We start from the raw sequence: 26,731 nt of genomic DNA on the forward strand, positions 1-26,731 counted from the left end.
ACCTTCATTAAGCCAGAGTAGGAAAAAATACCAACTGATGCTTAAGTAACAAATGCCACCAAGTGCTCATTTTCTGAACAACTCTTTCCAGCTGCACTGTATTCCTTACAGTGATAATGTCTAGGAAACAGACTCACTAAATCTTCTGATTTACTGCTATTTATCCAGTGAAATCATTATCAAATGTCCAGATTATAGCCTACAATAGACACTCTCTAAATGCGAAAAAATCTCTAAGCTGGTGCTGAAATTCAAGTGCTTCAAAAAAGCACCTGGAGAAGTGCTTGCCTCTTCAATGGTGAATGTTATAGGAATTCTGTTGCATCATATGATTTAAGTTTGATAGTATGATTTCTGTTGCAGTCGCGTCATACCTCGAGTTGACAGCAATTTGAAAAAGCAGATTAGGAAAAGTTACTTGTCTTAAAACATTACTGCTGTACTTCAAATACATATAAATACATTATACAGCATGTATACAATATTATATTGTATTGTACAGCTATAATAATGAATATTATATTGTATTGTATATTGTATTGTACAGCTATGAACACCACTGTTTGCTGAAGCTCATTATTCCCATATGCATGTCAAAAATGGTAGAAAATAAAGATCAAATGTTTGTAAAGTACTGAACAAGACTTTTGGTGTATAGAAAATTTAAATTTTAAGCACTCTTTATCTTCTTTTTCTTTCTTACTTTTGGTCAGAATTCTTGGATGACAGTTTTGGAACAAATTGGAAGCCACTCAGGCAATGTGCTTAAAAGTGCTAAATTTCTGCAGGCTCCAATTATACATCACAGAAAATGAGATATCAGTGTGACCAGGAGCAGTGCTGCATCTCTTGTTCCACGACCACAAGGATAAAGCGACAGATGTAAATGCATACTTGAAGAAAAGTGATTTTTTAAGAAGGGCAAAGGCCCCAAAGTTGCAATTCTAAGTGTAGGCAGGGTAAATTACCTGTGTTTTACCCATATTACTCATCAGGAAAGTACAAAGTAGTTAAAAACATAAAAAATTGCTAGGATTATTCAGTATATCCTAATAACTTATTTGTATAGGAAAACAAAAATAAGATATCACTATTTTGTTGAACCATGCAATGAAATGGATTAAATCACCATTTTCAATTTCAAGTTGCACAGTCATATTACATGCAACTACTGCCATTATTTTCCTTACTATTATTTTCAAACCATTAAATTTTACATATTTTTCTGCATCATGGATTCACAAATATTCTCATTTCTATTTTGTTTAATTTTTATTCCATTAATAACTGAATGAATCAAACTATAGATACAGCGTCTCACTTCTTTTTTAAAACAGCAGCTGTATTTGATTTGCAGAGAACAGGGAGAGATTTCCAAAATCATTTCAAATTCAAGATTAGCCACTAATTTTTAAGATATTTGTCCTCTATTTTGTTTGCTTTTAAGTGACAGGTAACACGTCTGGCTCAATGTCTGTTGTCTCAAAATATTCCATAGTAAAAAGAAGTCTACATCTTGTTTCTATATGTGCTTCATTTCCAGATTTTCTCCTCTTTATCCCACTCCCCCAGGCTCCTAAGTAGCTATCTCCATGGCAACTCTTGATAACATTGGTGGGTGGTGTTATCACAGCAGGCTTCCCCACAGAAGGTCTCAACCATATGGATTATTTATGAACCTGCATGACAGCAGCAGACCCACTGCAATACTTCTTGGATAAGTTTTGTCTCCTCTGAAAGCCAGATTGTCAGAGAATGGCTTCCTTACTGAAGTCGATGCTTAGCTGACAAAAAAATGAATGTTAAGGTGGTTGCTCATCAGCTCCCAAAGCTGCCTTGCCATTGCCTGGGTATTACTCTTAACCCAAAACAAGCATCCGTTGTCATGTGCCATACGTTGTAACTTACAGTTACATATGCCAATCAGTGAAATTGTAAATTTTCAACTTCTGAACAGAATAATAACAGTATTTCAGATATGCCATGACTGCATAAAGAGTTGACGTAGCTTAGACTGTTTTGGGGAGCTGCTCTTGCGGATACACTGCAATGGTTCTGTGTCTCTGAGTCAGTTCTTGGAAAAGGTCACATTTTGGCTTTGATGCTGTATTTTTTTCATCTGATATTTCTTCAATATATCCCTTAGTTATGGCTGTTTCATATAGGCTGTATTGATGCAAATATCACATATCAAATTTCTAAAAGGTGCTATCTGTATTAGTAGACAGTAGTATTTTAGTTTAAAGTAATAGATTATTCTGGGCAAAATACATTTCTTGAGCAAGAGAAAGGACCTCTCCTGTGCTGTCATTTCTGCTGATTATGTTTATAAATTTAATAAGTTGCCTAAGAACCAGATAATTTTTCTTCATGAAAGAAAATAATAGTTTTGCTTTCAGATCAGCACTTTTTTAAATCAGAGAACAATGCATAAGTTTATGTAAGATTTAATGGGTTTAATTTATCTTGCCTAACTATACATATATCTATAATTTATACCTGATTTGTCACTATAGACTTCCTTTATGATCAATAAAAAGTAAGAACTTCTGAGCTTCATTCAACAGACCTATTGCCAAAATTTGTTCGATGATTAAATCTGTTGTTCCCTAAATACCCTAAATAGCATAGATCAGATCTCCGTTGACTATAAAGGCAGTTGAAGTTGGTTAGCTCAGGTTAGATGCCCGCCCTGCAGTTCTTGTATGTCTAGCAGATGACTTCCACCATATGTATCCATCAAGAACTTCCAGGGAAGCTCAGCCAGCTTTCTGGAGAGGGGCAGCTCAGCAAGGGAAGATGTTGCCACCTTTATACGTCTCTTCCCCTTTCCTTACACACAATGAATCCCTAACTAGGGTAAATGATCTGGATTTGAACAACTCTATTGCAATAGAGTGCTGAAACCAATCCAAAACACTTAGAGAGAACTGGGTTAAATAATGTGCAGGTTGATAACCAGTCTGAGGAGGCAGTGAAAAACAAGGGCTGGTGTTAGGACAGAAGGGAAGACTGAAAGTTAGGATAGCTCAGAGGACAGAAGCCAAAACCACAAAATGTAGGAACCACTTTAGAGATACAACCTTGACAGAAGCTGTGTCACTCTTCTTCCTTGGATAGAGATTTATAGCTGCAGACTGGGAGAGAATACCTAGATATGAGAGATATTGCTGAAGAGACTTGGCCAAGTTCGTATCCTTTTCCAGGTCATAATTTCTTTCATTATCTGCATTCTCTTCTGAAGTCCTGCACAGAAAAACCAAACAAGAAACATATTACTAGTCTGCATGACAGTCAGCCCAGCAAAAAAAAAAGGAACCATGTTTTATACCTCAAGATACTGAAATTATTTCCATACATGAGTGCTTAAGAAAAAAAAAGTCACTAAAAAGCTTTAGAAGAACAGCAATAAAGACAATTCTGCTTCAGTAAAAACAACTATTTTTTTTAATGAGTCCACTATTAGCAATGTGTTGTGCAATCAAAGTAAATGACCAACATTAAATCAACAAAAAGCCTACATCAAGGTAAAATGATGTCCAAAGGGGAAAAGAATATTTGTAAACGGAAAATACTACGTGATCTAGGTGTCTCTGCTTGAGCAGGGGGGATGGACTAGATGATCTCTAGAGGTTTCTTCCAACCTCAAACACTCTATGATTCTGAGAAAATATACAACACTAAAGTGCATCCCAAAGAAATAAATGGGTAGGTTTAACTATAAAGCTTGCTGTATTGTGTACAGAAGCAATATTATTTTGGCTCCACACGAGCAAACAGAGTACAGTGAGACTGCTGGGCATACAGAGGTATGTGAGCAAGGTAGCTCCAGAAAAAGGCTTCAGAAGGGGATAATGAGACAACAAAAGTGTCTCCTCCGTCCCCATCCGTGTGAGATTCACATCAATGGTTCCTGACTGTTTTAAACAAATCTTGGTGATGTTTGCAGAAAAAAAAAAAAAACATAAAAATGTGATTAAGCAACAGCAGTGTAGAGAGGTGAGTATATGGGATTAAGAGTGTGGTGTACAACAGCTCTGAGTTATTATCAGCTTCCCTCATCTATCTCAATAACATGTCAGTGATAACAATAATTTAAATGTCAACACCAGTAACTATTTCATACTTCACGTAAGAAAGCCAAGGGAGGGTCACCGATCTGCTTCCTTCTCTGTGACACATTGTTTGGAGGGAAATTATGTCTCAGGGTCACCCTTCCCACCCACCTCCGCACATCCCATTTCTCCAGGGATGGAGATTTCCTGTGAAAGGACTTTCACAGCCCAGGGAGTGGGAGCATCATTTTACTTGAAGCATCAGCAGGCATTTGTAAGCCGCGTTCAGTTCCACCAGTTCACATGGTGATTCGCTTTTGGGGCAGAGTGTGAAAGAGTATCACTATTGCATATGCCAGATTTTGGATTTAATTGCATTTCTTTATGCACAACTAACAGACTTTCAGTTTTGCTGCACAGGGCTCAACAGAGGTCTTGCTATAAGAATTTGCTTGCTCCTCACAGCGTTTGCGTTTTTCTCCAATTCTAGAGCTCTAAGCCCTGCCCGGCAGCGGAGGGCGGAGGTGCAGGTAACATCACCAACCTCCTGTGCATCCTAAAGGCAGACTCAGGCTGTGCTGCCAGGCTGGAATGAGCCGGGCTGGCTTTCTGCTTCAGTAGAGATGAACTAATCCAAAGAGGCTATCATAGAGAAGGTATTCCAATTTCTCATTCCTCGCTTAATTCCAATGTCTATCTTCTCCTTTCTTTGCTTACTTTGAAAGCGGAAAGCAAATGGAAATACTGACCAAATTCTACCCTTGGGATTTTTGCTGGAGTTAATATGAATCGAATGCACAGATAAAAGATAGTCTTTACGTTAGCTTTTCAAGCCATTATTTTCAGTATATAATCACTCACTCTGGTGGTAAAAGCAGAAACTGAGGTGAAAGATTACTCTCTTTTTCCTATGGAGATAGCCATGCTCTCAAATTGTGTTTGAATTCCATACTGATTGTAATTTTATACACTATAAACTTGAAAACAACAATCAAAAAGTAAAAGGCTAACCAGCTAACAAAGCATTACATTTCATCTGATGGCAACTTTAATAAAATCCTTTAAACATGTCTGATTTTGAAAAAATCTTTTCAGTTCATCAGTGTATCACTATTGCTAACCTTGCTACTGCAGAAAGTAAAATGCATTAAATGAACTGTTCTTACAATAGAATTAAAATTGTCCTCTTAAATCTGACAAAGTGATGCTGGAAAATGGATTAAAGAGAAATATGTAAAGGCATCTGGTGAGTAGGAGAAATGACTGTCAGTTGACTTCTTGTGCACTTATTTGGAAGCATGTTCTGTTTTAATTTGTTTTGAAAAAGGACTACAATGCATAAAGACCATCATGATATAGATAATTATTTATGCACAGAAAAGCACGTCGCTTTATAATCTTTTGCAATTTATAACTGAACCAGCACACCACAAATATTACGCTTTTGTAGAATGCTCTCAACTGATAGATACCATACTTTTAGAATAAAGAGTTTCTCCCCATTAAATGCTGTAAGAATCTTATTACTGTCTTAATGATGGTTTTATTATGGAAATAATGCTATACTCCATTTTATACATTGAAGTTTGTTGGAAACATTTGTGGTTTTGCCTAATTGCACCAATGAACACAACTGACATTTATTCCCTGTGTGCAAAATGGATATTTTCCTTTATCTTGGATCTTCTTTCAAGATTGTTTTTTTTTTCTTTTTTTTCTTTTTGAAATTTAATAAGGACCCAGAAAATACCATGTACACTCCAGTTAGCCACCAAAGAAAGAACTTTCATCTTGAAATCAAGCTGCTAGTTTCAGGGAGGAGGTTAAGATGAAATCCATGTCTTCTGTTCTATCAGATTTCATATGCACTAATTTAGCCTAAGTCAATTTACCTTTCAAGTGTCTGAGTCTATTTTCTTGCTCTCACTAACTCTGCAGAGATTAATGACTCATTAATATGACTTCATATTGCCTTATTACACATTATCCTTAATAAAAAGTCTTCCTGCCACAACATTTCTTTGATAATAAGATACCTAAGTTGTTGCTATTTTAATTAGTTAATTAATATTTGACAATATTCTAGCAAAAGTACTAAGCACACTGAGCACAGAGCAAAATTGATAGGAATCTACAAAAAGACAAGGAAAAAAAATCCCACTGTTCCATGACCTATAGGTCATATTGCAAATATATTGCAAATAGTCAACTAGAAAAATCAACTAATGTTTTAAACTCTTGGCACATAAGATAATGCTTTCAGAAGCCCAGCTTGCTGACCTCAGAAAATCTATCCACAATGAGAACTGCTTTGAAATTTTCATGTTCCTAAAGTTGATATGCAAAATAAATTATTTTAAAAATATACAGTTTTAATTAACAAAGCAAAGCACCTCAAATCTGATCACAACAGGAACTCCTATATGTGATCTCTCATTCTCAATAAAGAACTAAATTGTTTCTATACATTTTTACACATTTCAGTTTTATATAACTCCAGTTAAGAATCTGGATCATTAGAGAACATGACCTTGATCTCTTGGAAATCTGTTCTATATTATGCTAACATAAAAAAAAAAAAAAAAAATCATAGGATACAGACATTCAAAGTAATTTCTTCTGCTGGAGAATCCACATTTAGTATATGGCATTTAGTATATCTAAGCAGAGAGAACAGGTTTACGGATTTCAACACATGTTTTTATCACGTTCATGATAAATTATAGATTGGTATCTTACCTAGAAGCTAAGCTTCTGCCTTACAGTACTCTCGAAATGTACTGTGCTATGATTTTAAGAAATGCCTTTGTTTCCTTTACACTGAATGAATCAGCAAGTATGAAAAAATACAGGGTCAAATTCTATGAATTTAATCAGAGAAAACTGAAGCAAACACAGCTGGAGCCACTGGGCATTTTCAATTACACAGTATTTTTATTTCCATAAAAGAGCAATCTAGCAGAGAAATGTTTTCCCTTTCTTTGCAGGATATGATTTCCCCAAGCTAGAAATTCTATAGCGATCTAAGGTTGAATGTCCAATATCTTGCCCATCAGGACAAGGAGTTTCAGCTTTCTTCCAATATGAAGAAACAACTAGTACTGTCCTTCAAGCTCAGTAATTCTGAGATTTCATGTTTTAAGATCATTTAGAAGAAAATCCAATTTACCATTTAAACTTTCATTATGTTAATTTATTATTTCTTATACTTTTTAAAAATTGCCTTCTGAGGTTTGTATGATTAGGCTGAGCTTAAACCTGTAAGACAGGCTAGAATGGGTAAAACATATGCATATTTGTATCTGTATATGAAGATGATATAAGTCTATATCTTCATATCCATATCTCTCTACGCAAATACAGAGTCCTTACCTCTTGCCACCCATAATGAAGCTAGCCCTCAATATCTTGCAAGCTCCTAGAGAAATGACTTGTATTATTCAAAGATTAGGTAGAGCTGCCCCAGGATTGTTTCATGCCATAAAGTCTCACATGAATGTCTCTATATTGGATGACTTTTGCCACCGAAGTAGATTCCATGGACTTCAATTTGGTTGCAACATTGTTCTGGACAAACATGAGTTTGATGACATTAGCGGGTCAGAATTTCTTTCTGTACTTCTTTTTGTTTCTTTTTTTTGTTTGTTTGTTTTGTTTCTGTTAATTCCAGAATAAAACTTCTCCTGTAGATGAGCTATTGTACACGCCTGCCATTCTAAGCCAGGTAGTTGCATAAATGGGACAAGAGAGGTTTTGATTTCTGACTCCAAGCTAACAAAAGAGGGCATAATTTTGTAATTTGTTGAGTTTCTCATTCATTGTGTGCCATTTTTCGTACTTTCCTACAGCTAGTTTTCATTTAATGTCTGTTCACTAACTTTAGTGATGCATTTAGTATTTCAGACGCAGTGCTATGGTGCCATTCTGCTTCTCATCATTGCAAACTTACCTTCCTCCATGAGACCCTCCAGGTGGAAATATATCAGGGTGTCTGGTGCGGATTTTATGAATGGTTGAGAGCTCCTGACCAATAACATGCTGTGTGTAGTCATCTTGCCAGGTAAAACCTGAGGAATATTGATGAAAGTACACACAAAGAAAAACAAGAACACCATTTAGTAACTTGAAGTTTGGCAAAAAAAAAAAAAAAACTTATATACACAATATTAAAAAAGAAAAAGGAAACTTGTCTGAACATAAATTCAAGAATGATTTACAGATTCTTTGCTCCTGTAAAGAAGTGTTGTTAATCTAAATTCTCCTAGAATGAAAAGAGGACAGTAATTGTCCTTATTGGTCTTGAGTATTGATCTTAATAGAATTTTAGTGAGGTATAAACTAGCTTTAATACATAATAAAGGATTATTTTTGGATAGCTGTGGAGAATATTTATCTCACTAGCCAGCTGCTGAAGGAAAAAGAGTTTTAAAACTCTTTACTGGTATCCATTGAGAAGTGGCTTCCTGCAGGTGATTAGTTCAGTTCTCCCTGGTTCACCGCACACCAGTCTTCCCCTGTTCTCTGCATCAAACTATGCAGTTAGAGCATAAAGTAGTAAATATTACATGGGAAAGAAGTATTTTGGGTTTTAATGTAGCTCTTCTGAAGGCCAATTTGTGTTATCTTTATACTTAAATATTGTGACAAAGAACTTTACAACGAGGGTGAAGTAACTCTGAAGGCAAATTCCATGTGATTACTCATTAATTATATGTGTTGCTGATCTCATGGTAATTATACTTGGGATGATGATATAACTTCAGCCATAATTGTTATCCAATTTCTGGAATTTAGATTTTATGGTAACACTTTATAGAATTTGCCCTTGCAATTATCTGTAATTATCTAATAACTAAATATCACGTAATTGCGGAGAATATCTGCCTTTGTGCCAGGCACGCTAAAACACCACAAAATCCTCAAATGAACATTGATAAAGTTCTAGATACGATCAGATTAGGCACTGTGCTAATTCTTTCTGTAAGGAACCTCCCAGAGCAAAATCCTCTCTAGCCCCAGGCAGAAGAGGACGGATTTGTGGTAGAGAATCAGCTTCGGAAGGTGGGTTTCTGGTTCAGCTCCCATTTCATACACAAATTATAAACATCACCATGATTTGCAGTTAACATCACGTTTGCTGGGACTGGGGCTTTCTTGGGCTAAGAGCTTAAGCATCATCAGTTTAAGCAGAACCCAAAACGTGACCATCTCCCTTCATGGATGACTGCTTTATCCTGTGAGCTATTAAAGACGCGGTTATGCTTTTCCGGTTTTTCATGGGTATTAGGAATGGGGTTCATTATCTGTTTACCTAGCCTGAATTCAATGAAAGGAGTTTAAATAGATGTGTCCATCCTGTCAAACAGAGTTATGACCATGTAGAAGTAAAAGTAATTTTAGTATTTATGAAATTATTAACCCAAACACAAGAAACTTCATGAGGTTAGATATAATATTAGATATGCCTAGGAAGTATTTAAATATACTGGTGTGTTATATTTAGATGAGTTTTAGGTCTCCACTTAGGCAGTTTAGGTGGACAGACTTCATTTTTTTCATATATGAAAATATTATTAAAGAATCTAGAAGATGCTTATGTATATATGAAGGCGTTAATGAAACAAAACAAAAAAGACTTTGACATGTAAGAAATCCACTTTGTGTTTGCTCATTCCTCTCCTTTTCTTAAATAAAAATGTTACATGAGTTTATTGAAGAAACAGTTCACTTGAAATCATGCTAACTGTCAATGCCTACAGTAAATGATTCCATCCTTGGTAAGGGGAATAATCTCCAAGATATTTTCAGATCTGATTCATTCTTTTCAAATGCTAATCTCACCTTTTCAAATGTGCCATGTAGATGGAGTCAAATCATTTTGCAAATCTCAATCTAAGACCGCTCAGAATATGTTCTTATTTGAATTATACGAAAATGAGTCACTGGGAACATATGATTATTTCAGCATAATGTTATTAAAATTATTTTTACATTGAAATTTATATATAATGTGCATATATATATACACACACATACAGATTTTTTCAAGTTTAGTTCTCTGTTGCCTAGCATTATATATTTTTCTTTTCTTTATAAAATCACACAAGTGAAGAAAGCTAAAATGATGTTCAAGTTTAGAAGACTGTGCAACAAAAAAGTTCATCTAAAAGACACATCTATTTATCAATACATGCATCTATATATAATCATATGTACATTAGTACAGCTGTAGAAGTACTTATTTATGACCTATATTTCCAAAATCCTGCTGTTTTACTCTGTAACTCCAAGCCAACAGCACAACCCTGTTAAAAGCTAAACATTGCTCACATAAATAAACTCTGAAGAAAAACACAGAGAATCATTCTCAAGAGTTTTGTTCAACTCCAATCAGGAAAGTGTTTGTCTGCAGTACTTGCATAAACACACCAAATTCATCACTCTTGAGCTATATACACATGGCCACAGATCAAGGTGTCAGTAGTCAACTGTGCCTGTCTCTCCCAATCTGTCTTGCAATCCCAGTTCTCACTGGTCATATCTGTGTGTACCTTGGGTACACTTTTTTCTTCCACGGTGCTATTTTAACATTTTCTCATGATGCATTTCAAATCCTTACAAGCGCCCGGGCCTTCTTGCTGCAGAAGAGCACAACTGCGGTGCTCAGAGGAGTCTAGGAAAAGGGCACGTTTGCCAGACAGCTTAAGAAATGGGAGTTGGGAGAATAGCTCCTCTTTATTGTCTCCTAGCGCTTGTTCCTCACTCACACATAAGAGTTACAACAACGCATGGAAAACAGAGGCAAATTACGGGGGGAAGGAGCCCATGGGCCATAGGGTGGTCTCATCTCCCCTTTGCAGCTGCTGTTGCACCTCATGTCTCTCCCGCCTCGTGACCCCATCACAGTGATTTCTCTCCACCGTCAGAGCAGAATCACCACGCTCGGCCCTGCATTGCCTCCACGTCACCGCCACGGAGCTGTGTGGGAGGCCTGGGGCTCTCCCTGCCACAGCCCTCTACATTCCAGCATGAATCATCTTCCCATATGGGGCCTCTTCTGAGCCTTGCAAAAAGAGGCCAGAAACTTGGTGGCTGACCACAAATACACCTGATCACATCCTTAGCTGGTGTAAATTTGATTAGTTGAAACATCTAAAAAAATCTGTTGAAAATATTTATCCGCTTACTTATTCTGCTATTGATTTATCTGCTACTTACTTATCTGCAGCTTATTCTAATTCACAATTATTCAACCAATTATTCTCTATTCCTACGAAGAGCTAGAAAGAAAAACAACTTTCAGCTTGCCAGACGGATGTTCAACAGGATGACGCTATGAGATTCTCCCAGCTTTGGTGCCAATTGAAATCCAAAGTGATTTGCATCAATATATTTACAACAAGATGTTTTTCTATATCAAATCCATACCATATGACAGGAGAATATTAAATACTAGCTGAAATCTATACACTAAAACCTGATTCCTCTTCGTCAGCAAAGTCCCCTTACAAAGGCCAAAAAGCTCAGAAGTATTCACATGTGAAGACCAAATATGTTACTATTTCTTAGTTATGGCATTAAATTATTTTCCACCTTTTAGTAGTATTTTCCATTCTGTCACTATAGACTATATGACAAAATATTTTTTTCTCTGAGCTATCTTCAACCACTACTTTATTCAGCCCAGAAACTCTCAGTTGTAGAGCTCGGAGGGTTTCGTTCCTCGTGCCATGTGTAGGCATTGTTCATGCCTACTATAGCTATCAGAACATCTGCAGAATTAGCAATGATTGATTTTCTCCTCTGTTTTCCCAATGTGCAGGTCAACGTAGAGACATGGCTTTTTGCAGGCTGCCTATCCACATTCTCCAGAGGAGCCTGTGCTCATCCCAGACTCAAGGACAGATATGGAGCTATTCACATCAGTACTGGCCCACTTACAATTGTAGTATTAATTCTGAGGTTGCTATGTTTTTATCAAAATTCATTCTTTCAAGTGCTGTATTTCTTATGTAAGAATGCAGCCAAAAGATAAAGTCTTGAGGCTTCTCATTACAATAAAAGAAAACTAGAACTTCTTCCAAAAGCAATTTTGTATTATAACTCACACTGCCATGTTAATGACAAAAATAGTAATAGAGAAGTTAAACACACCTCTGCATAGTTAAGGTTTCTGCTTGCTTTTACTATAAATTATGTCTCAAAAATTTAACTCTGGTGTATCTTTGATTTGGAATATTCATTTGCTCCTAAAATTGTCATTAAAGAAGGCAAGAATAAAACTTGAAGAATATTTGTCAAGACAATATTACACTTCACTTTATGAAAAATTACTCCAGTTAGTTTATTCTTGTCTAACATTTTATCATCTTCTAGACCTAAAGACTTTCCATAGAAGTTAGCCCTGTATAATTTCACACACTAGCTGTATTTGAAGGAACAGTTTAGAGTCATGAGCAGTCATTTCTGTTCATGCTCAACCCATTTCGACAGGAATGGAGATCATATTCTTGAGAAAGTCCTCAGGAACTTTTGTTGTTTCCTTGGTTTTTTTCACTGCATTCATAGGAATTGGTGCTGAGTACCAGATTTGTATTAGTGAATTCTTTTTGCCTGCTCTTGGAGTTCCTGGTGGGAGCACCCGCATCCCATGCAAGCATTTCTGCTGTACTTTGCTCTCCCAAGTCAAAGAACTTCCCTTTGGGAGAACAGATGAAAGGACTGCTTAAGGATTACAGTTTCAAATTTTCATATATTGTTTTATTATACATAAAAGTGTATATAAAAAAAGTCTTCTCTATAGAAGTAAATTACCAGCAAGATCATGCTTCTTATAGCTTTGATTTTAATTTATTCTAAGTAACTGCCAAAGGAAGGTAGAGGAAACCTTTCTCTCTTCTATTTTTCAGAATTTTTATTTTTTGAAGAAGATGAAATAGTACTTCATTTGCTAAAGAGATTATAGATAATCTGATAGGACTCAGCATGCAGGGTTTTTTTTTTACTTGTATTTCAGCTCATGTTGTAGAAAGGGGACAGAAAATTGGTCTATATAAGAGAAAGTGCAGAATTACTTTTTTCTTTTTTTCATTTTTTTTTTTCTGGCATGGGACCTGACAGGAATAAAATAACAACATAACAACACAAAATAAAACATCTAACTTCCTACTGGAACAAGACTAGACTAGAAAGGGGTATGTGAAAGAGACTTCCCAGATTCCTAAGCTAAATTCTATGTTATTCACAAATTGGTGTCCTTCAGTCTTCAAAGTAGATGGTTCTGTTTTCAAAAATGCTATTTTAGAAGGAAGACATGCAAAAGAGGGCTTCTTGCATAATTATAATTTTACATTAGAATTCAGCCTAAATTTAGTTAACGATCAGTTATGCTTTTAGTTTGCTTAGTTCTGTCTGGTGTTTAGGCCAGACATATTATCAAAGAACAATCACATCTAAAATACAGCAAGTAAAGGGATAATCCTCTACTTCCTTCTGTCCCATGGTTGTGCACAGACATTTCCACAGTGTTGTCAGTGACAAGAATTTTTCAAGAACATGGGAAATATTTCCATGCTTGCAAAGTGTAACCCCAAAAGCCTGATTTTAATTCCTGATGCTAGTTCTGCACTGTTAAGCAGCTCCCTTTACCACATTCATCTTCTGCAGGTTATCTGAATACAGAGTGGCTATGTCTCTTTTTCTGTAAAAATACCCTTCATTTCTGCATTTCCTTCTCCTCCCCTCTCTACCTTATTACTCCTTTTTGAACCTCTTCTGTTACTCCAAACTTTCTTACACCCATCTTGTCTTTTAGAATCCTTTTAGTATACAGAAATCAGTTGTAATGCTAGGCTTTACAATACTAAGCAGGCAAATATTGTCCAAACAGTAGTTAATGATACACATAAAATGAACAGGTTCTCATTCTATTTTATCCATTTCATTTCATGCTAAGAGTAGGATGACAGTCTTATTGTTATGAAAAATATAGTTCTTGGGAAAGGACTTTTGAAGTCATTTCAGTCTGGGAATTAAAACATCACTCCTAACAAGGCAGAATTGGTCAGAAATATCCTGGCACTTGAAAAAGTATAGAGAATTATGTGGATATACATGTTATACATATTCTAGCAAATCCATCTCAGATTCATATTTCTTCATGTATTTTTAAATGCATAAAAGTCAAATTCTTTCAGATCTGCATAGCGAATCTCACATCTGTTTTATGCAACTGCTGAACTCTCATTGATGTTTTTGAAAAATCAATTTTCGTCTGCCAGAGAAGTGCCTTGAATTGGACAGGAAAAGTCAATATGCAGGAGTGCAAAACTGGGCAGCACGGCACAGTCTGTGATCACGAATTCATCTCAGCATTTGTTTCTTACCTTAAACTTACACACAAACCAGTGTATCAAAAGTATGGAGGAAATAGTAAAATGAGTCAGAGAAAAGACTCTGCAGCACATTTAGAGTGTGCAGCACAGACAAATTGGACAGACTTGGAACATTTTCTCTAGTAAGTGCTTCCAGTCTCTCTGCTCCAGCCTTCATTGAGACCAATGCAGCTGAAAGCAGACACGGCGAATTTTAAATGACTGGAAGTAACTTCCCTAAGCTTATTGATTGTGTGTTTTCAGCCATTCCCCTCTCCTAAGTCACATGTCTCAGACTATAAATTCTTGCAGGAAGGGGTAACATATTACACACATTTGTACAGCCTCTTTCTATAGCAATAACAACAATAACAATAATTGTTATTGCCGCTATTACTAATAATACAAACACAACGGTAGCAGAAGTTAAGGCTCCCAGAGGAACCTTAGAAAGATCTTGGTGGCTGAAATGCAGTTTTCCAGGAAAGAACATATGCCAGCCAAGTCACTTTGCCTGAAGCAAAGAGGAACCTTCTGCTGGTCAGATTGCTCCCCAAAAAGCTGATTAGTGCTCCACAGCTTTCATTTTGAATTCACCCCATGTACAGCAATGTGCACTGAGTGGGTCTGTGCAGCCCCAAAAGACAGCCTAGCATTTTCAGCCTGAGGATTATTTAGATGATCTTCTTTCTATTCTCCTGTGCAAGTAAACTTTGGGGGTTTTGAGCTTCCAACAACTGCAATAGAGGACGCAAGGTACTTCACCTTGCCTAATGGACTTTTTATTTTTTTAGGCATTTTTAACCCCTACGTTTCACGGCTCTGATCTTCAAGCCAATTATGATCAAGTAACAGATTATTATGCCACGTGTCATCTAAAGTGTAGCAGCTGCCCATGTATTTAGCTGATGTCCATGGGAAAAAATGAAATTATTTGTCTTAGTGTAGCCTATGGTGGAAAAGATTTAGTGAGAGAATCTCTGATTGATGTGGTTTCCTACCTGATGTTCATTTTCCCTCCCTTGTTTCACACAGTTAATACCTGAGCAAGCTGCAATAATATTTTTAGGTAATTCATGAAATGCTGATTCACAGATTCACATTGATGCTTTGTCAGCTGCACACTGATTCTTTTTAGCTTTTTTACTGTCTTTTGGGGTCCATCTCTCTGAATGCTTAAAAATACAACATGCTTCTAAACTGTGATTTAACATTATCACAGTGCCACTAACAAACTGGGATTTGTTTAATGTCTGATTCATTTGGGGGATAAATTTGTCAATGAACTCAAAGGTTTGCAGTAGAAGACCTGAAACAATCAGAAATGAAAGAAAAAAAAACCCTAAAATTTGAATGTCTTTGCAAGCACAGTTCCAGTTGATGTCCATTTATATATTTTTTCATGCAAAAAGCTGCATCATTTGTTCCTTACAGCTGCCAAGAGATTCTATGTTAAATGGCATTGACTGAATGCCTGGCATTAAAAAAAAAGCCTCAAAAGAAGCCCTGATGAAATCATACTGAAATAAAGCATATACTTTTATAGTATATATAATGAATATAATGTAATGCACTCTTGGTAGCAATTTTGCCCCATTTATTTTAAACATTTTTCCACTGAGAGTCCTCTGTTCAACTTAAAATCCGAATATTCAGAAATGTTTGGATTATTTATAAAAACTTCATGTCATAAAGGTCTAGCATTAACTAAACAGAGCTACTATATACAAAAATTGCTCTGAGACATAGTCTGGGCCAGAAAGAGGCATGGAGAACACTCCAGCCTCAGACTGGTGCCCGTTGTTTCCTCACGAAATGAGGCAAAAACGTGATGTACCCAAACAAGTGCCACCTGTGCAAATGTCATAAGTGTCACAAGAGCGGGGTGACCATTTATTTCTTCATATGCAAAATGGGTCTCATGGAACACTTTTTCAGGGGGTAAAACTGCAAAATGCATTTTGTGAGGTGGTCCAGCCCTGCAGACCTGGGTCTGCTGGAGGAAAGCAGGGATGGAGCAAGAAAAAGGGAGCTTTTCCTGGAGCTCCAGCAATGTAGTCCTAACTGAGCAGCAGGCAGTTGTTTATTTTCTTAACTTCAGTGTATTTCTACTGTTAAAGTAAGACTAATACAAAGTACATGAGTATATTTTCAAAACTACCATTTATTCCAGAAATTTGTCCATCAATAGTTCTGAATGACACACGAATCAGCAAGCGTCCCTCAGGAGTGCAAGCAGCAGCAGTGGTAAAGCATTTCAAAAGAGGAAAACACTGGGGATAGGGCTCATATTTTTCTCTTTCACTTAGCTTTGCCACAGATGATAAGTCTTCTGATCAGTGACTGCCAGCATTAAGAAATAGTGATGTATTTCTAGATTACCGGGTGCTACCTATTACCATACTTTTGATGTGGTGGAACACTTGTGTGCCTTATTTTCCACTTCCTCGGGGTATCCTGGGTAAATGTCACATGCATTTTTCTCCCATGTTAACAAAACAAAGCCTGAATATTAATTCTGTGAAAGAGAGGCATAAATGCAGTTAGAAGGAAATATTGGTTATTCTGTTTGTCTATAAACTACTCCATTAGGCACATATGAATAATACTGGGAAATGCTACGCAGCCTGAGTTATCAAGAGTGTCACCCTGCTGTTTACAATGGGAATGGTAGAGGGACCCTGCAGCAATCAATCACCAGGAGAGCAGTTTGAGCTAACTCAAAAAAAAAAAAAAAAAAAAAAGAAAANAAAAAAAAAAAAAAAAGAAAAGAAAGGAAAAAGAAAAGAAAAATTAAAAAGCCAGTCTATTGCACAAGTTTTATCAATATATTTTTTAAAGTTCTCTGTATAATTGACTGGGTTGCTGCTCCTTAGAAATGAAACAATGAGCAAATGTCTCTATAAAAGTGGCCAAGAGCTTCATACATTCCTCCCTGGTTGTTCCCAATATAAGAATGAAAACACAGAGAATTGCCCTTCCCTCATTCCAAAAGGTTAGTGGCTCTCTTGCCAAAACCTCTAACCTGGCAAGCCAATCTGCCAAGAAAATACTTGTTATAATCACCCTCAATTGCATGAATCTCATGAAGGAAAGAGTAATGAGTGAGTGAATTATCAAAAAAATGTCCTGCTTCATGCATTTATACATGTAGCCTGCAGCTGAGAGCTCCTATTCATGGTATCTCATATAGGGTTAGCAACTGCAAACAGTGAAAATATTCTTTTTTTTTTTCCTCCTAAAGAAACAATCATTTTATTTTATTTTTCAGGATTATTTGTTGCAAAAATAAAAATAGAATCTGGGGTAACTTGTTTTATATACTACAGTTAGAAAAGCAGAAACATGGGATATTGCAATTTCAACATTTTTTTTAAATGGGTATTTCTATTCACCATTGTCTTCTGCATTTATATTTCTCTGTCTAAATATAGAATCTGTAGATTTCTTTTACTTACATGACAAGAAATACTTCTTTCTATCAACAACTTCTTAACTCAATGACAAAGATTCAAGCCTAGAAACTAAAGAAGTCTGTCCTTATAGCCACATAAGTCCTTCATATGTCACATTATACGTAACAGTCAGGTTTAATTTGTTTTGCTATACATAGTACCAAGGTATGCCCTTGAATCTTTTATATTTTTAAAAGATAAACATATTTCATGTTTCTCAGATAATTTTTGATCATCCTATTTGGTTGAGATGACATTAAAATTGGTCAAGACACCAAGATTACAACAAAGATCCTCCTACACCAAATTGAGTTGTCATCAAAAATAATTGTCTTTCTTTCCTCATCCATTTTGTATTTAGAAAAAACAGTCTGTCATATTTGTCACACTCACTGTGATGTTTATAGACTTTGTGTGTGAGTGTGTGTGATGGATGTTGTGTATTTATCAGGGATCTGTATTACAGCAGAGCCTAAACAAGACTGTCCCAGTGGAGAAAAATTTCATTTATTTAGGTAAAAATGTTGCAGTGCAGCAGAAGACACCACATGCCACTGCTAGTAACGCACCATGGCCAAGGATGGCCATGGATGCATTGGAATGCCAGCCTGACCTCCAGGGGTAGACACAGATGCTGGTGTAGACTCCAGGCTCCTTCCCCGTGACTCTCCTGGACACTGAGCAGGTTGCACAGCGGGGTTGTTTTGGTGGGGGAGAGACAGGCGTGTGAAGCTGCAGTAAAGTCCTGCCTCCCACCAGCCACTGAAGTTTTGGCAGTGTCAAATGCCCAACATGTGTTTTGTTCCATCCTTCATGTGGTCATTGGTTGGGAGAAGCGGGCATGAGCAAGCTCTGCTCAGGAGTAGCTCCTGTAACACCTTATGGACAGAGCCAGAACAGGTCCTGCCCTCACTCCCCCTGTAACTCATCTTGGCTTCCTAGCAGCACTAGGAAACTCTATGCAATTTTATTAATTCCTCTTATCATCCTTCACATTAATGCCACCTTGCTCAGCTCTGGTAGTCCAAGTGAGGATCCTAATGGTTGTAACTGAAATATTCTTTCAGAGTGACATGCAGAGTGATGCAAAGCGGTTTTGTCTAAATCAAAGTTAGGCTCTTGAAAGACTAAGGTCTATTCACATGAATTCTTACAGCTATCATTCCTATTCTTATGATTCAGATATCATTCACCATCATGTATACACTCTTGATGAATACCCTCTGCTATTATTCTTCACATTATTTTTACTAAACAAGAAAAGTTTTCCCAATACATTTTTGACAATTACACAACTAATTTGTCTTCATTTCATTGTGTCCTTAACAGCAGTGTGCAGGCAACAGATGTCAGGTCTTTCCATGTGGAATGAGGCAGAAGTGAACTCACATCCTCGTAAATTGCTTATCGAATATTTATTTTTACTTGGATGACAAACTGCTAGTGGATCTGCTGGTGGTAAAGCCCATGCTTACTTGTTACAGCACAACAGTTACTGAAGCAGCTATTCCTGCCAAATCTATATTGTGTTTATAAATCTTCAAAACAAGCCCTGGTAAATGTCACTTCTCTTTAAATGTTCTGCAGAATCAATGACAAGTGATGTTGCCTTTGCCCTTGAAGGATTTCCACACGCAGCACGTGTTTGGACCCAAGTCCAAGCTCTAAAACTCTAGTCAGAAACAGATGCAGCGTGAGCACATGTGCAGTGCCCCAGAAACTCTGAAACTTGATGAGAGAAAGGAGAAGTTACTGTTTGTAAATGAAAAATCCAAATACAAGTGGAGTAGCCTGCCTATTTTTTCCAGACTTTCATTTAAGAAATAAACTAATCCCAAGTACATTGGCTTACATACGTTCTGCATCAGTATATCTTGCAGTGGACTTCCATGTGCTACCCAAAGCAATCAATGGCTATTGACAGGTTCTTAGTATCACATTGGGCATGTTTTGAAATATGAATTGATATGAAACAAATAAAAATAAAATTGCAGTATATAATTCTAACTAAATTGAGAAGCTATTTGGACATTCAGTCAGGCAAATTTCTAAATGACTTACGATTTTTTATCTTATTTTTAAGCTCAAATAAACATGAAATAAAAACAAGCAGCACAGTAACAAATATGAAATCTCTTATAATTTCTTCAGTTTCTCTGGTGCATTTTACAATGTGGAACAGTCTCCTGCATATCAACAGGCTGACCATGTGCACGGAGCAGAGCTGCCCTGCTGAACATCACAGTTCACATTTCCTGGCATATCTGAATGGCTGCAATTCAAAAAAATGCTTTTCCAACGGAAGGATTGCAGCATCCACATTTTCCATCCAGCCATGGTTTAAAAGAGTTTAAGAGGGCTCTGAAATTATACAGCAAATAGTATTCTGTGAGAGCATGTCAGCCAGCTTAGTGTGATGAAAATGCTACAGCCTCTCCCCTGCCTGACAAGCATCTATGGCAGAGCTGCTGCTACACTGTCTTCTTGCCCATAGTGGATTTCTCAGAGTCAGGGGACTTTGCCCCTGGGGAAATGCTGTCAGCACAAAGCGGGGAAGGAGAATCTCATAAAGAGAAGCCATGAAGATCCAACAACGCAGAGCTCCTCTCCTTCAGAGCTGTAATTCCCGCTGTTCTTACATCCTCCCAGACACATAGAATCAGAAATGCAGCAGCCCTTAATATCTCATTTCTCAAGTACTTTGGTTTCTGGGACAGAAGGTAGAAGCAGCATTATACTGCTGACAACTCACGGATCTGTTCAGTGCACTTCACTAACCACAACTAGCTCCTTTTTATTCTTAAGTAGAGCCTACACTTGTTTGCTTCCCAAATGATGCTGAGCATATTAATTAAAGAGAAAACACATGGACATTTTGTTATGGAAATGACATTTCAATAGAAGATGAAATCATGTGGCGTTATTCATTGATAAAATACAAAGTGAAATGCAGAAAAACATTGATTCAAATCAAGATCCTGCTTAGTGCTGGAAGTCATCACACTCAAAAAAAAAAAAAAGGAAAAAGTATCTGTTGATGACTAATTGCCTCTGAATAGAAAACTGATTTTGAAATAGTGGGAATAGTTCTAAAACAAACAATAATTTAAAAAATAGTCTAGATGTTGATGTGAAATAAATGACTTCACAAGTACATATCCAGTAAGTGAGAAGGCAAAAAGATTAGGAGATATTTGTTTTCTTTTTATTGTCTAGGTGAACAAAGCCTGTTTACCACCAAAAATGAAAATAATCTATTTCTTTTCCTTTCCAGATTTTAATCCTAACTTTTGTTAAATACCCAGGTAGCATCATTATTGAAAAAGATTAGGCATTCCTCCATTTCTTTTTATTTATGCATTGATTTCTTTTTATTTAATTCCCATATGCTAAATCATTATTTTAAACCAAGAAACAGCAGGATATTTTGGTTCTTTGCAGATGGATTATATGGCAGACACAAAACGCCACCAGAAGTGTCACACATTGTACAAGAATGCCAGAGCTGTAATGCTAAGAGCCTTTCATTTGAGGTATCAATCCCTGAAGATATCTCAATTGAAAGAAAGAAATTGTTTGCAGATGTAAATCACTGGAAGCCAGGTGTCAAGACACCAGAAAACTGCCCTTTCACCAACTCTCTTTGGCAACATGACAATGAAGCGAGAGACTATTGGAAGGAACAAATGAGTCTCTGTGAACATCTTCTCAGCCTTTGTGGCTCTAATCCCATTCAACAATAACTAGCTTTGATTTGGAGTAATTTCTGAATGTTCTCTAAATACAATGAATTAATAATAGTTAGAATAAGGCTTATGGAAAGCAACATAAATTATTTGCTTTCTGTGCTGCAATGAAATCTAAGATACAATTTCCTATTAAATAATAACATGTTTAGTCATTGCATAGCCTTCATTCTCCTCATTGTATCTCCCTACAAAATGTTTAGGATTGTATGATGGAGATGAAGTATGACAGGCCCCTAATCTGCAAAACAATTGAAAAATGTTATCTTTTGCTGAGGCAATCCCACATTCATCTGCTGCCTGATTTACAGTTTCCATCTGGACAGTTGGCAGTCACACGCTATAGTTCAGGCTACCTAGAAACTTAGCACAGAGGCTTCGACAAACTCTGATTTAGATGTTCGGTTTCTCAGTAAAATGACTTCCATTTTCAGATATATGAGAGAAATGAACAGTAGTTTCTCTTCCAATCTTTCAAAAATAGAAATGTAGAAAAATACTTGAAAGTTGAAACTATAATCACAAGAAGTTTGCCATGCCCTGAACCCTTAGATTTTGCTTGGAAAAGTGACTCAGTCCATTTCTACTGTATAGCTTTTTCATCAGATCTAATAAAGAAAATATAAAAGAAAAAAAATGAAGAAAAGTAAAGAAAAAAATAAGAAAGACCCACATGACTAGGAGAAAAAGACAGATTCATTTCATTTGGGACATTTTCCAAGCATTTACATTCTCTATACTACACGAGAAATGGAAGAGCACATTCCTTCTACTCTTCCTCTTTCTCTTAGTTAGCATCTTGTTAATTCCAGCTGCGAAGCTGTGACCCTTGAAATTGCTTTCACATGTCTGGAATACACATGTGGCTTTTACTTACCTTTATCTTGCAAAAACTGTTCTTTCAAAAATCTGTGTGCCCCCTGGAAAATATTAATTCACACAGGATGCTGTTAACAAATACCAAAATTTAGCCTTAGTGGCTTAAACCCCTAATGAGGGAATTCAGAGTTCAGCTTGAATTATTCCTCACTAGGAACATAAAAACAGGTTCAGCATATATAACACTGTGGCAGCTTAGGCACAGCAAGATATACCCTGAACTTTCAAATCCCTGCTCCTTATTTGTACAAGGCAGACTATGAAAACAGACATTTCTAATGAATTCACTGAGAAATCCTTAGTAGATTTCTCTAGCATGGCAGACTTGGAGCTATAAAATTTAAAGCAACTGCAAAATAGTGCTTTCATCAGGAAAGGAACAAAAGCTTTGTTATTTTTGAAGCTTACATTTATATTCATCATAATAATTCAAAGTATCATTGCCTGCCACTATTAGGAGACAGAGGTCAAATATGGCAAGTGAAAAAAAAAAATTACATTCGCGAACTATACAAAAGAGAAAATAGGCTCAAATTGTATGAAGTGCAGTGACATTATTTAAATGTCTTTGTTAATCAGGGTGCTGACATAAGAGATGGTGCTGAGAAAAATTTGCTCTTCAGACTCTTCTCAGCATGGGTCAAATCTGCTTAATATTCTAAACACTGAGTCTAGCTGAACCACGCTACCCCTTTATGATCTCTCATCTATTTTTTTCTCCTCCTTTGAATTCCAGATGCACTGGTATTTTCACTTTTCATCACTGCTAAAGGGCAGGGAAGCTATAGTATAAACAGTAAAATTCCTTTCAAGCCTTGTTTATAATGATTTATACATTATACAGATGTTACACCTGCAGAAATTTTTGCAGAAAGTCAGAACAAAAGGAAAGGGAAGAAAAAGAAGTCCAGGAATGTTTATGTTCAATCTTATTTATTTTTTTCCAGTTGATCAATGGCAAAGGAAAATATTCCGCTATCTGCTGATTCATAAATGAGAGAATAAGAACAGTCCAGTTTTCACATCTTTTAGTCCCTATGCAACAAAGTCCAGGAAGAGCAGCCATGTACAAACAACACAGCTTACTTATTGGCACCAACAATCTACTTTTAATGCAGGCCTGCGAGGACTAAGAAGGGTGTCTCAGATGCTCAGAAGGGATGTCTCAAAAGGGATTACTTAAAAACGGAGGTAGTGCCTGCCTCTCTTTAGCAAGAAAGGAGGTGCCCTTTACTCACAGTATGAAGAAAATGTGCAATCAGATTATTTCAGTCAGGTTTTTTGGTTTTTTAGAAACATCATAGTGTTACCCCAAGATCTTCATAGAGTTCACCTGAGCTCAGAGCAGATGAGGTCCCCGTTGGCTGCTGTGCAAAGCAGTGAGATGGATGATGCTGCTCTAGACAAGAGGAGATCCAGCCACTGCAAGACATGGCTTTTGTAGCAGGAATTTAGGAAGAAGGACTTGCTTTTGCAAAGACCAATTATGCAGTTAGTGAAGATTACGATAACCTGACATAACAGAGATTTGAGAAGCTGTAATAATATAAATCAGACCCAGTCTGATGTAATTCCCTTTTGGGCACTCAGATAAATGCAATAAGCTCTCACATTACTGATCAGCAGTTGTTTAAAGCCCATTTTGAAATCAAAAGCAATGTCTTCCTCACTTTGCCTAACAGAATGATGTATTTGGAAGTATCCCCCATTTGCATTTAATGAATGTATTTTTTTAATTGCTACAGAGACTGACGGGAGCTTGAAGGCCATTAAGAGGGGAAAAACCCCATGTGTGTCACATTGTTTTTCAATCACAAATAGGATGCCACATTCACCAGGTAGCCATGCTCCTCCCGAGTCCACTAACAGGGTTAAACTACAGAATATTTCCTATCATTTCAGTGGTTTAACACACATTTCACTGTTTGCTGTCCATGCTAGTGAGGGCTTGAGGGGTTTAATGAGAGCCTTGCAAATCAGGAGGAGGAAGTGTTTGAAGGACTGGAAAGGGCTTAATTCCTTCTTGCTGTAATTAGGTAGGAGAACCAGGTACTATAGTTAAGCCACTGTTGGAGGGGGCGAAACACTCTGCTATGTATGGATAACACAGGGTCCGTGTACTGCATTTTGCTGGAGAGGGGACATTTATAAGCTCTTTATAACAAAGGTCCTCAGAGGGATAAGGTGGGATAACAAAAGACTAGATCCCAAGGAGAATTTGATATAAAAGGAGGGAGGACTTTGGAAAGGAAAGGGAGAAAAGAAAGTTAAAACACGCATTTCTTTCTCTGCTTCTTATAGTTTCCTTCACAATGTTTTTCTCAGAATCAGCTGGAGAAGAGGCGTATTTAAGGATTAAAAAGAACTCCTTCCTTCAGAGGACCAGTTTCACCAAATGTAATGTTGACAGGCACTGTACAGCTACTGTGTGTATTTGGGAAGACATAATAAATACGAACTGAAAAGGTCACATCTCACACAGGCACCTTTGACGACTCATGCAGACTCTCAAAAGACTCAGAACTAGATACAGTAACACATTCCTTCCCTCCAGCATTTGCAGAAACCAGGATTTCAAAACCACTTAAATTTCCTATTAAAAATCTCGATTCAGGAATATACGCCATTTTGATTTAACACATGTACAGAAAGGTAGTTGTGTTTTTGTATGCCATTCAGGAATTCAAGTTTCAAATGGAACTGTTTTGTTTTCATTACAATAAATAAAAAACAGTCTTCAAAAGAAACAAAACAAGCAGCAATCCAATTATAATAACATTCTACCTATTAATGCTAATATCTTTCTGCCCGTAAATATTGCTGTGGATTAATGAGATTTGTGTTTGTAGAAAAATGGTGAAACAACGACAATGTTTTCAAATAAAAATCATACACGCTTAGATTTCTCTTCTTTTTCTCACAGTTAGTTATTGGGATTGAATGGGTTAATTTATTTCCTGAGACAGAAGACCTTAGATAAGCTTGGTGGTTATGTAGGCATGTCTGGGTTGCTAGGAGTTTAAACTATCAGCTTGCAAATGGAGCTATTTCAGATCCCAGGTGATCCAAAGAATAGGTTCTCCTTGTGCATTAAATGATGCTGGGATTATCTGGAAAAAAAGTAGTATGTGATCAATGCAATCAGACACCGTACCATAACACACAAGCACAAAAATAATGAATTAAGGCAATGTCAGAATTACATTGGTCTACCCTCTGAATGCTCAATTTGCAGCATAAGAAGGATTTCTTTTTAATTTAATCATAACTATTGTGTATCACAATACACAGAATAGCATACTTTACCAGGCAGTAATGAGACTTCTTGCATGCAGCTTCTGCTTGTTAACTGTCCTGCTATTTTTCTTACTAGGACACGGATATTTCAATAGGTAATGATATTATATCTTCTGCCTATCAGTTCATTCATGCATATGACCACTTGATTGCCTCGCATACACTGTTTAATCTAATTATCATAAACACCGATGCCTCAAGAATTGTGCCTCACTCCCAGATTTGCACTACTGGGAACAGCAGTAACTATCTAAGCAATTTCTCATTGTGGTCACAATCCAGTGAGCCTGTGTCACTCCACCAAGCTAGATGCATCATTGATAAACACTGCTGAGGTGGTTTCAACAATATACCTTATGTTCATTTTGCATTTGGACAAAGGGTAAAATATCTATACAATAAGAAGGATGGGAGGTTTAGGGGAGAGGCAATTTTCCTTTTTTTTTTTTTTTTTTTTTTTAATCACTAATATAAGCATAAGAAATACCACAAAGCACTTTGTAAGGGGAAAAGGATCAGACTTTAGTTTATCCCCAGCGAAAGTAATCAGAATCTGCCACACAGTCTATAAAATATGCTCAAACACATACTTGACTTTAATTTATTGGTGCTAAAGCTCTCACTGAATTAAACCGGAGTTCAGGGTTCTAAGCCCCCCTGTAAATCAGCAGCTCCAAGCACGTGCGCAGCAGTACGGTGCTGCTGCCCGCTTCACGGGAAATCACTTTTATCATCACCTCTAGTCGCAGAGAGAAGCCCAGCACCAGGACACTATTTTTATCTCCTGAATCGGTGACTCTGTAAACTATATTTCCACAGGAAATAAATATGTAAAGGTGGCATCAATTATTACAGCTTCAATTAAGGTACTGAAAGGCAGGAGCTGTCATGTGTGTCAGAAATGAGTAATTTGAAAGGGGAATAAA

At 36.8% G+C, this 26,731-nt stretch overlaps 1 protein-coding gene and 1 long non-coding RNA gene across 2 annotated transcripts in view; both read right to left on the reverse strand.

Moving 5' to 3' along the window:
* Positions 1 to 3,152, reverse strand: part of PTPRN2 (protein tyrosine phosphatase, receptor type N2) — a 373,439-nt gene extending 370,287 nt beyond the window's left edge. Inside the window, exon 1 of the mRNA XM_026053004.1 lies at positions 3,084 to 3,152. The gene's annotated coding sequence lies outside the window, so the exon portion shown is untranslated. The remainder of the gene's footprint in view (positions 1 to 3,083) is intronic.
* A 75-nt stretch (positions 3,153 to 3,227) lies between these two features.
* The window catches only part of LOC112959054, a 150,008-nt gene continuing 126,504 nt past the window's right edge, over positions 3,228 to 26,731 (reverse strand). The window contains exons 3-4 of the long non-coding RNA XR_003251563.1: positions 8,005 to 8,122; positions 3,228 to 3,246 (exon numbers count right to left, since the gene is read on the reverse strand). This is a non-coding gene — a long non-coding RNA (uncharacterized LOC112959054). The remainder of the gene's footprint in view (positions 3,247 to 8,004; positions 8,123 to 26,731) is intronic.

The sequence above is a fragment of the Nothoprocta perdicaria genome, unplaced genomic scaffold (genome assembly GCF_003342845.1).
Source record: "Nothoprocta perdicaria isolate Ctin4 unplaced genomic scaffold, notPer1 scaffold_95, whole genome shotgun sequence".
Classification (NCBI taxonomy): domain Eukaryota; kingdom Metazoa; phylum Chordata; class Aves; order Tinamiformes; family Tinamidae; genus Nothoprocta; species Nothoprocta perdicaria.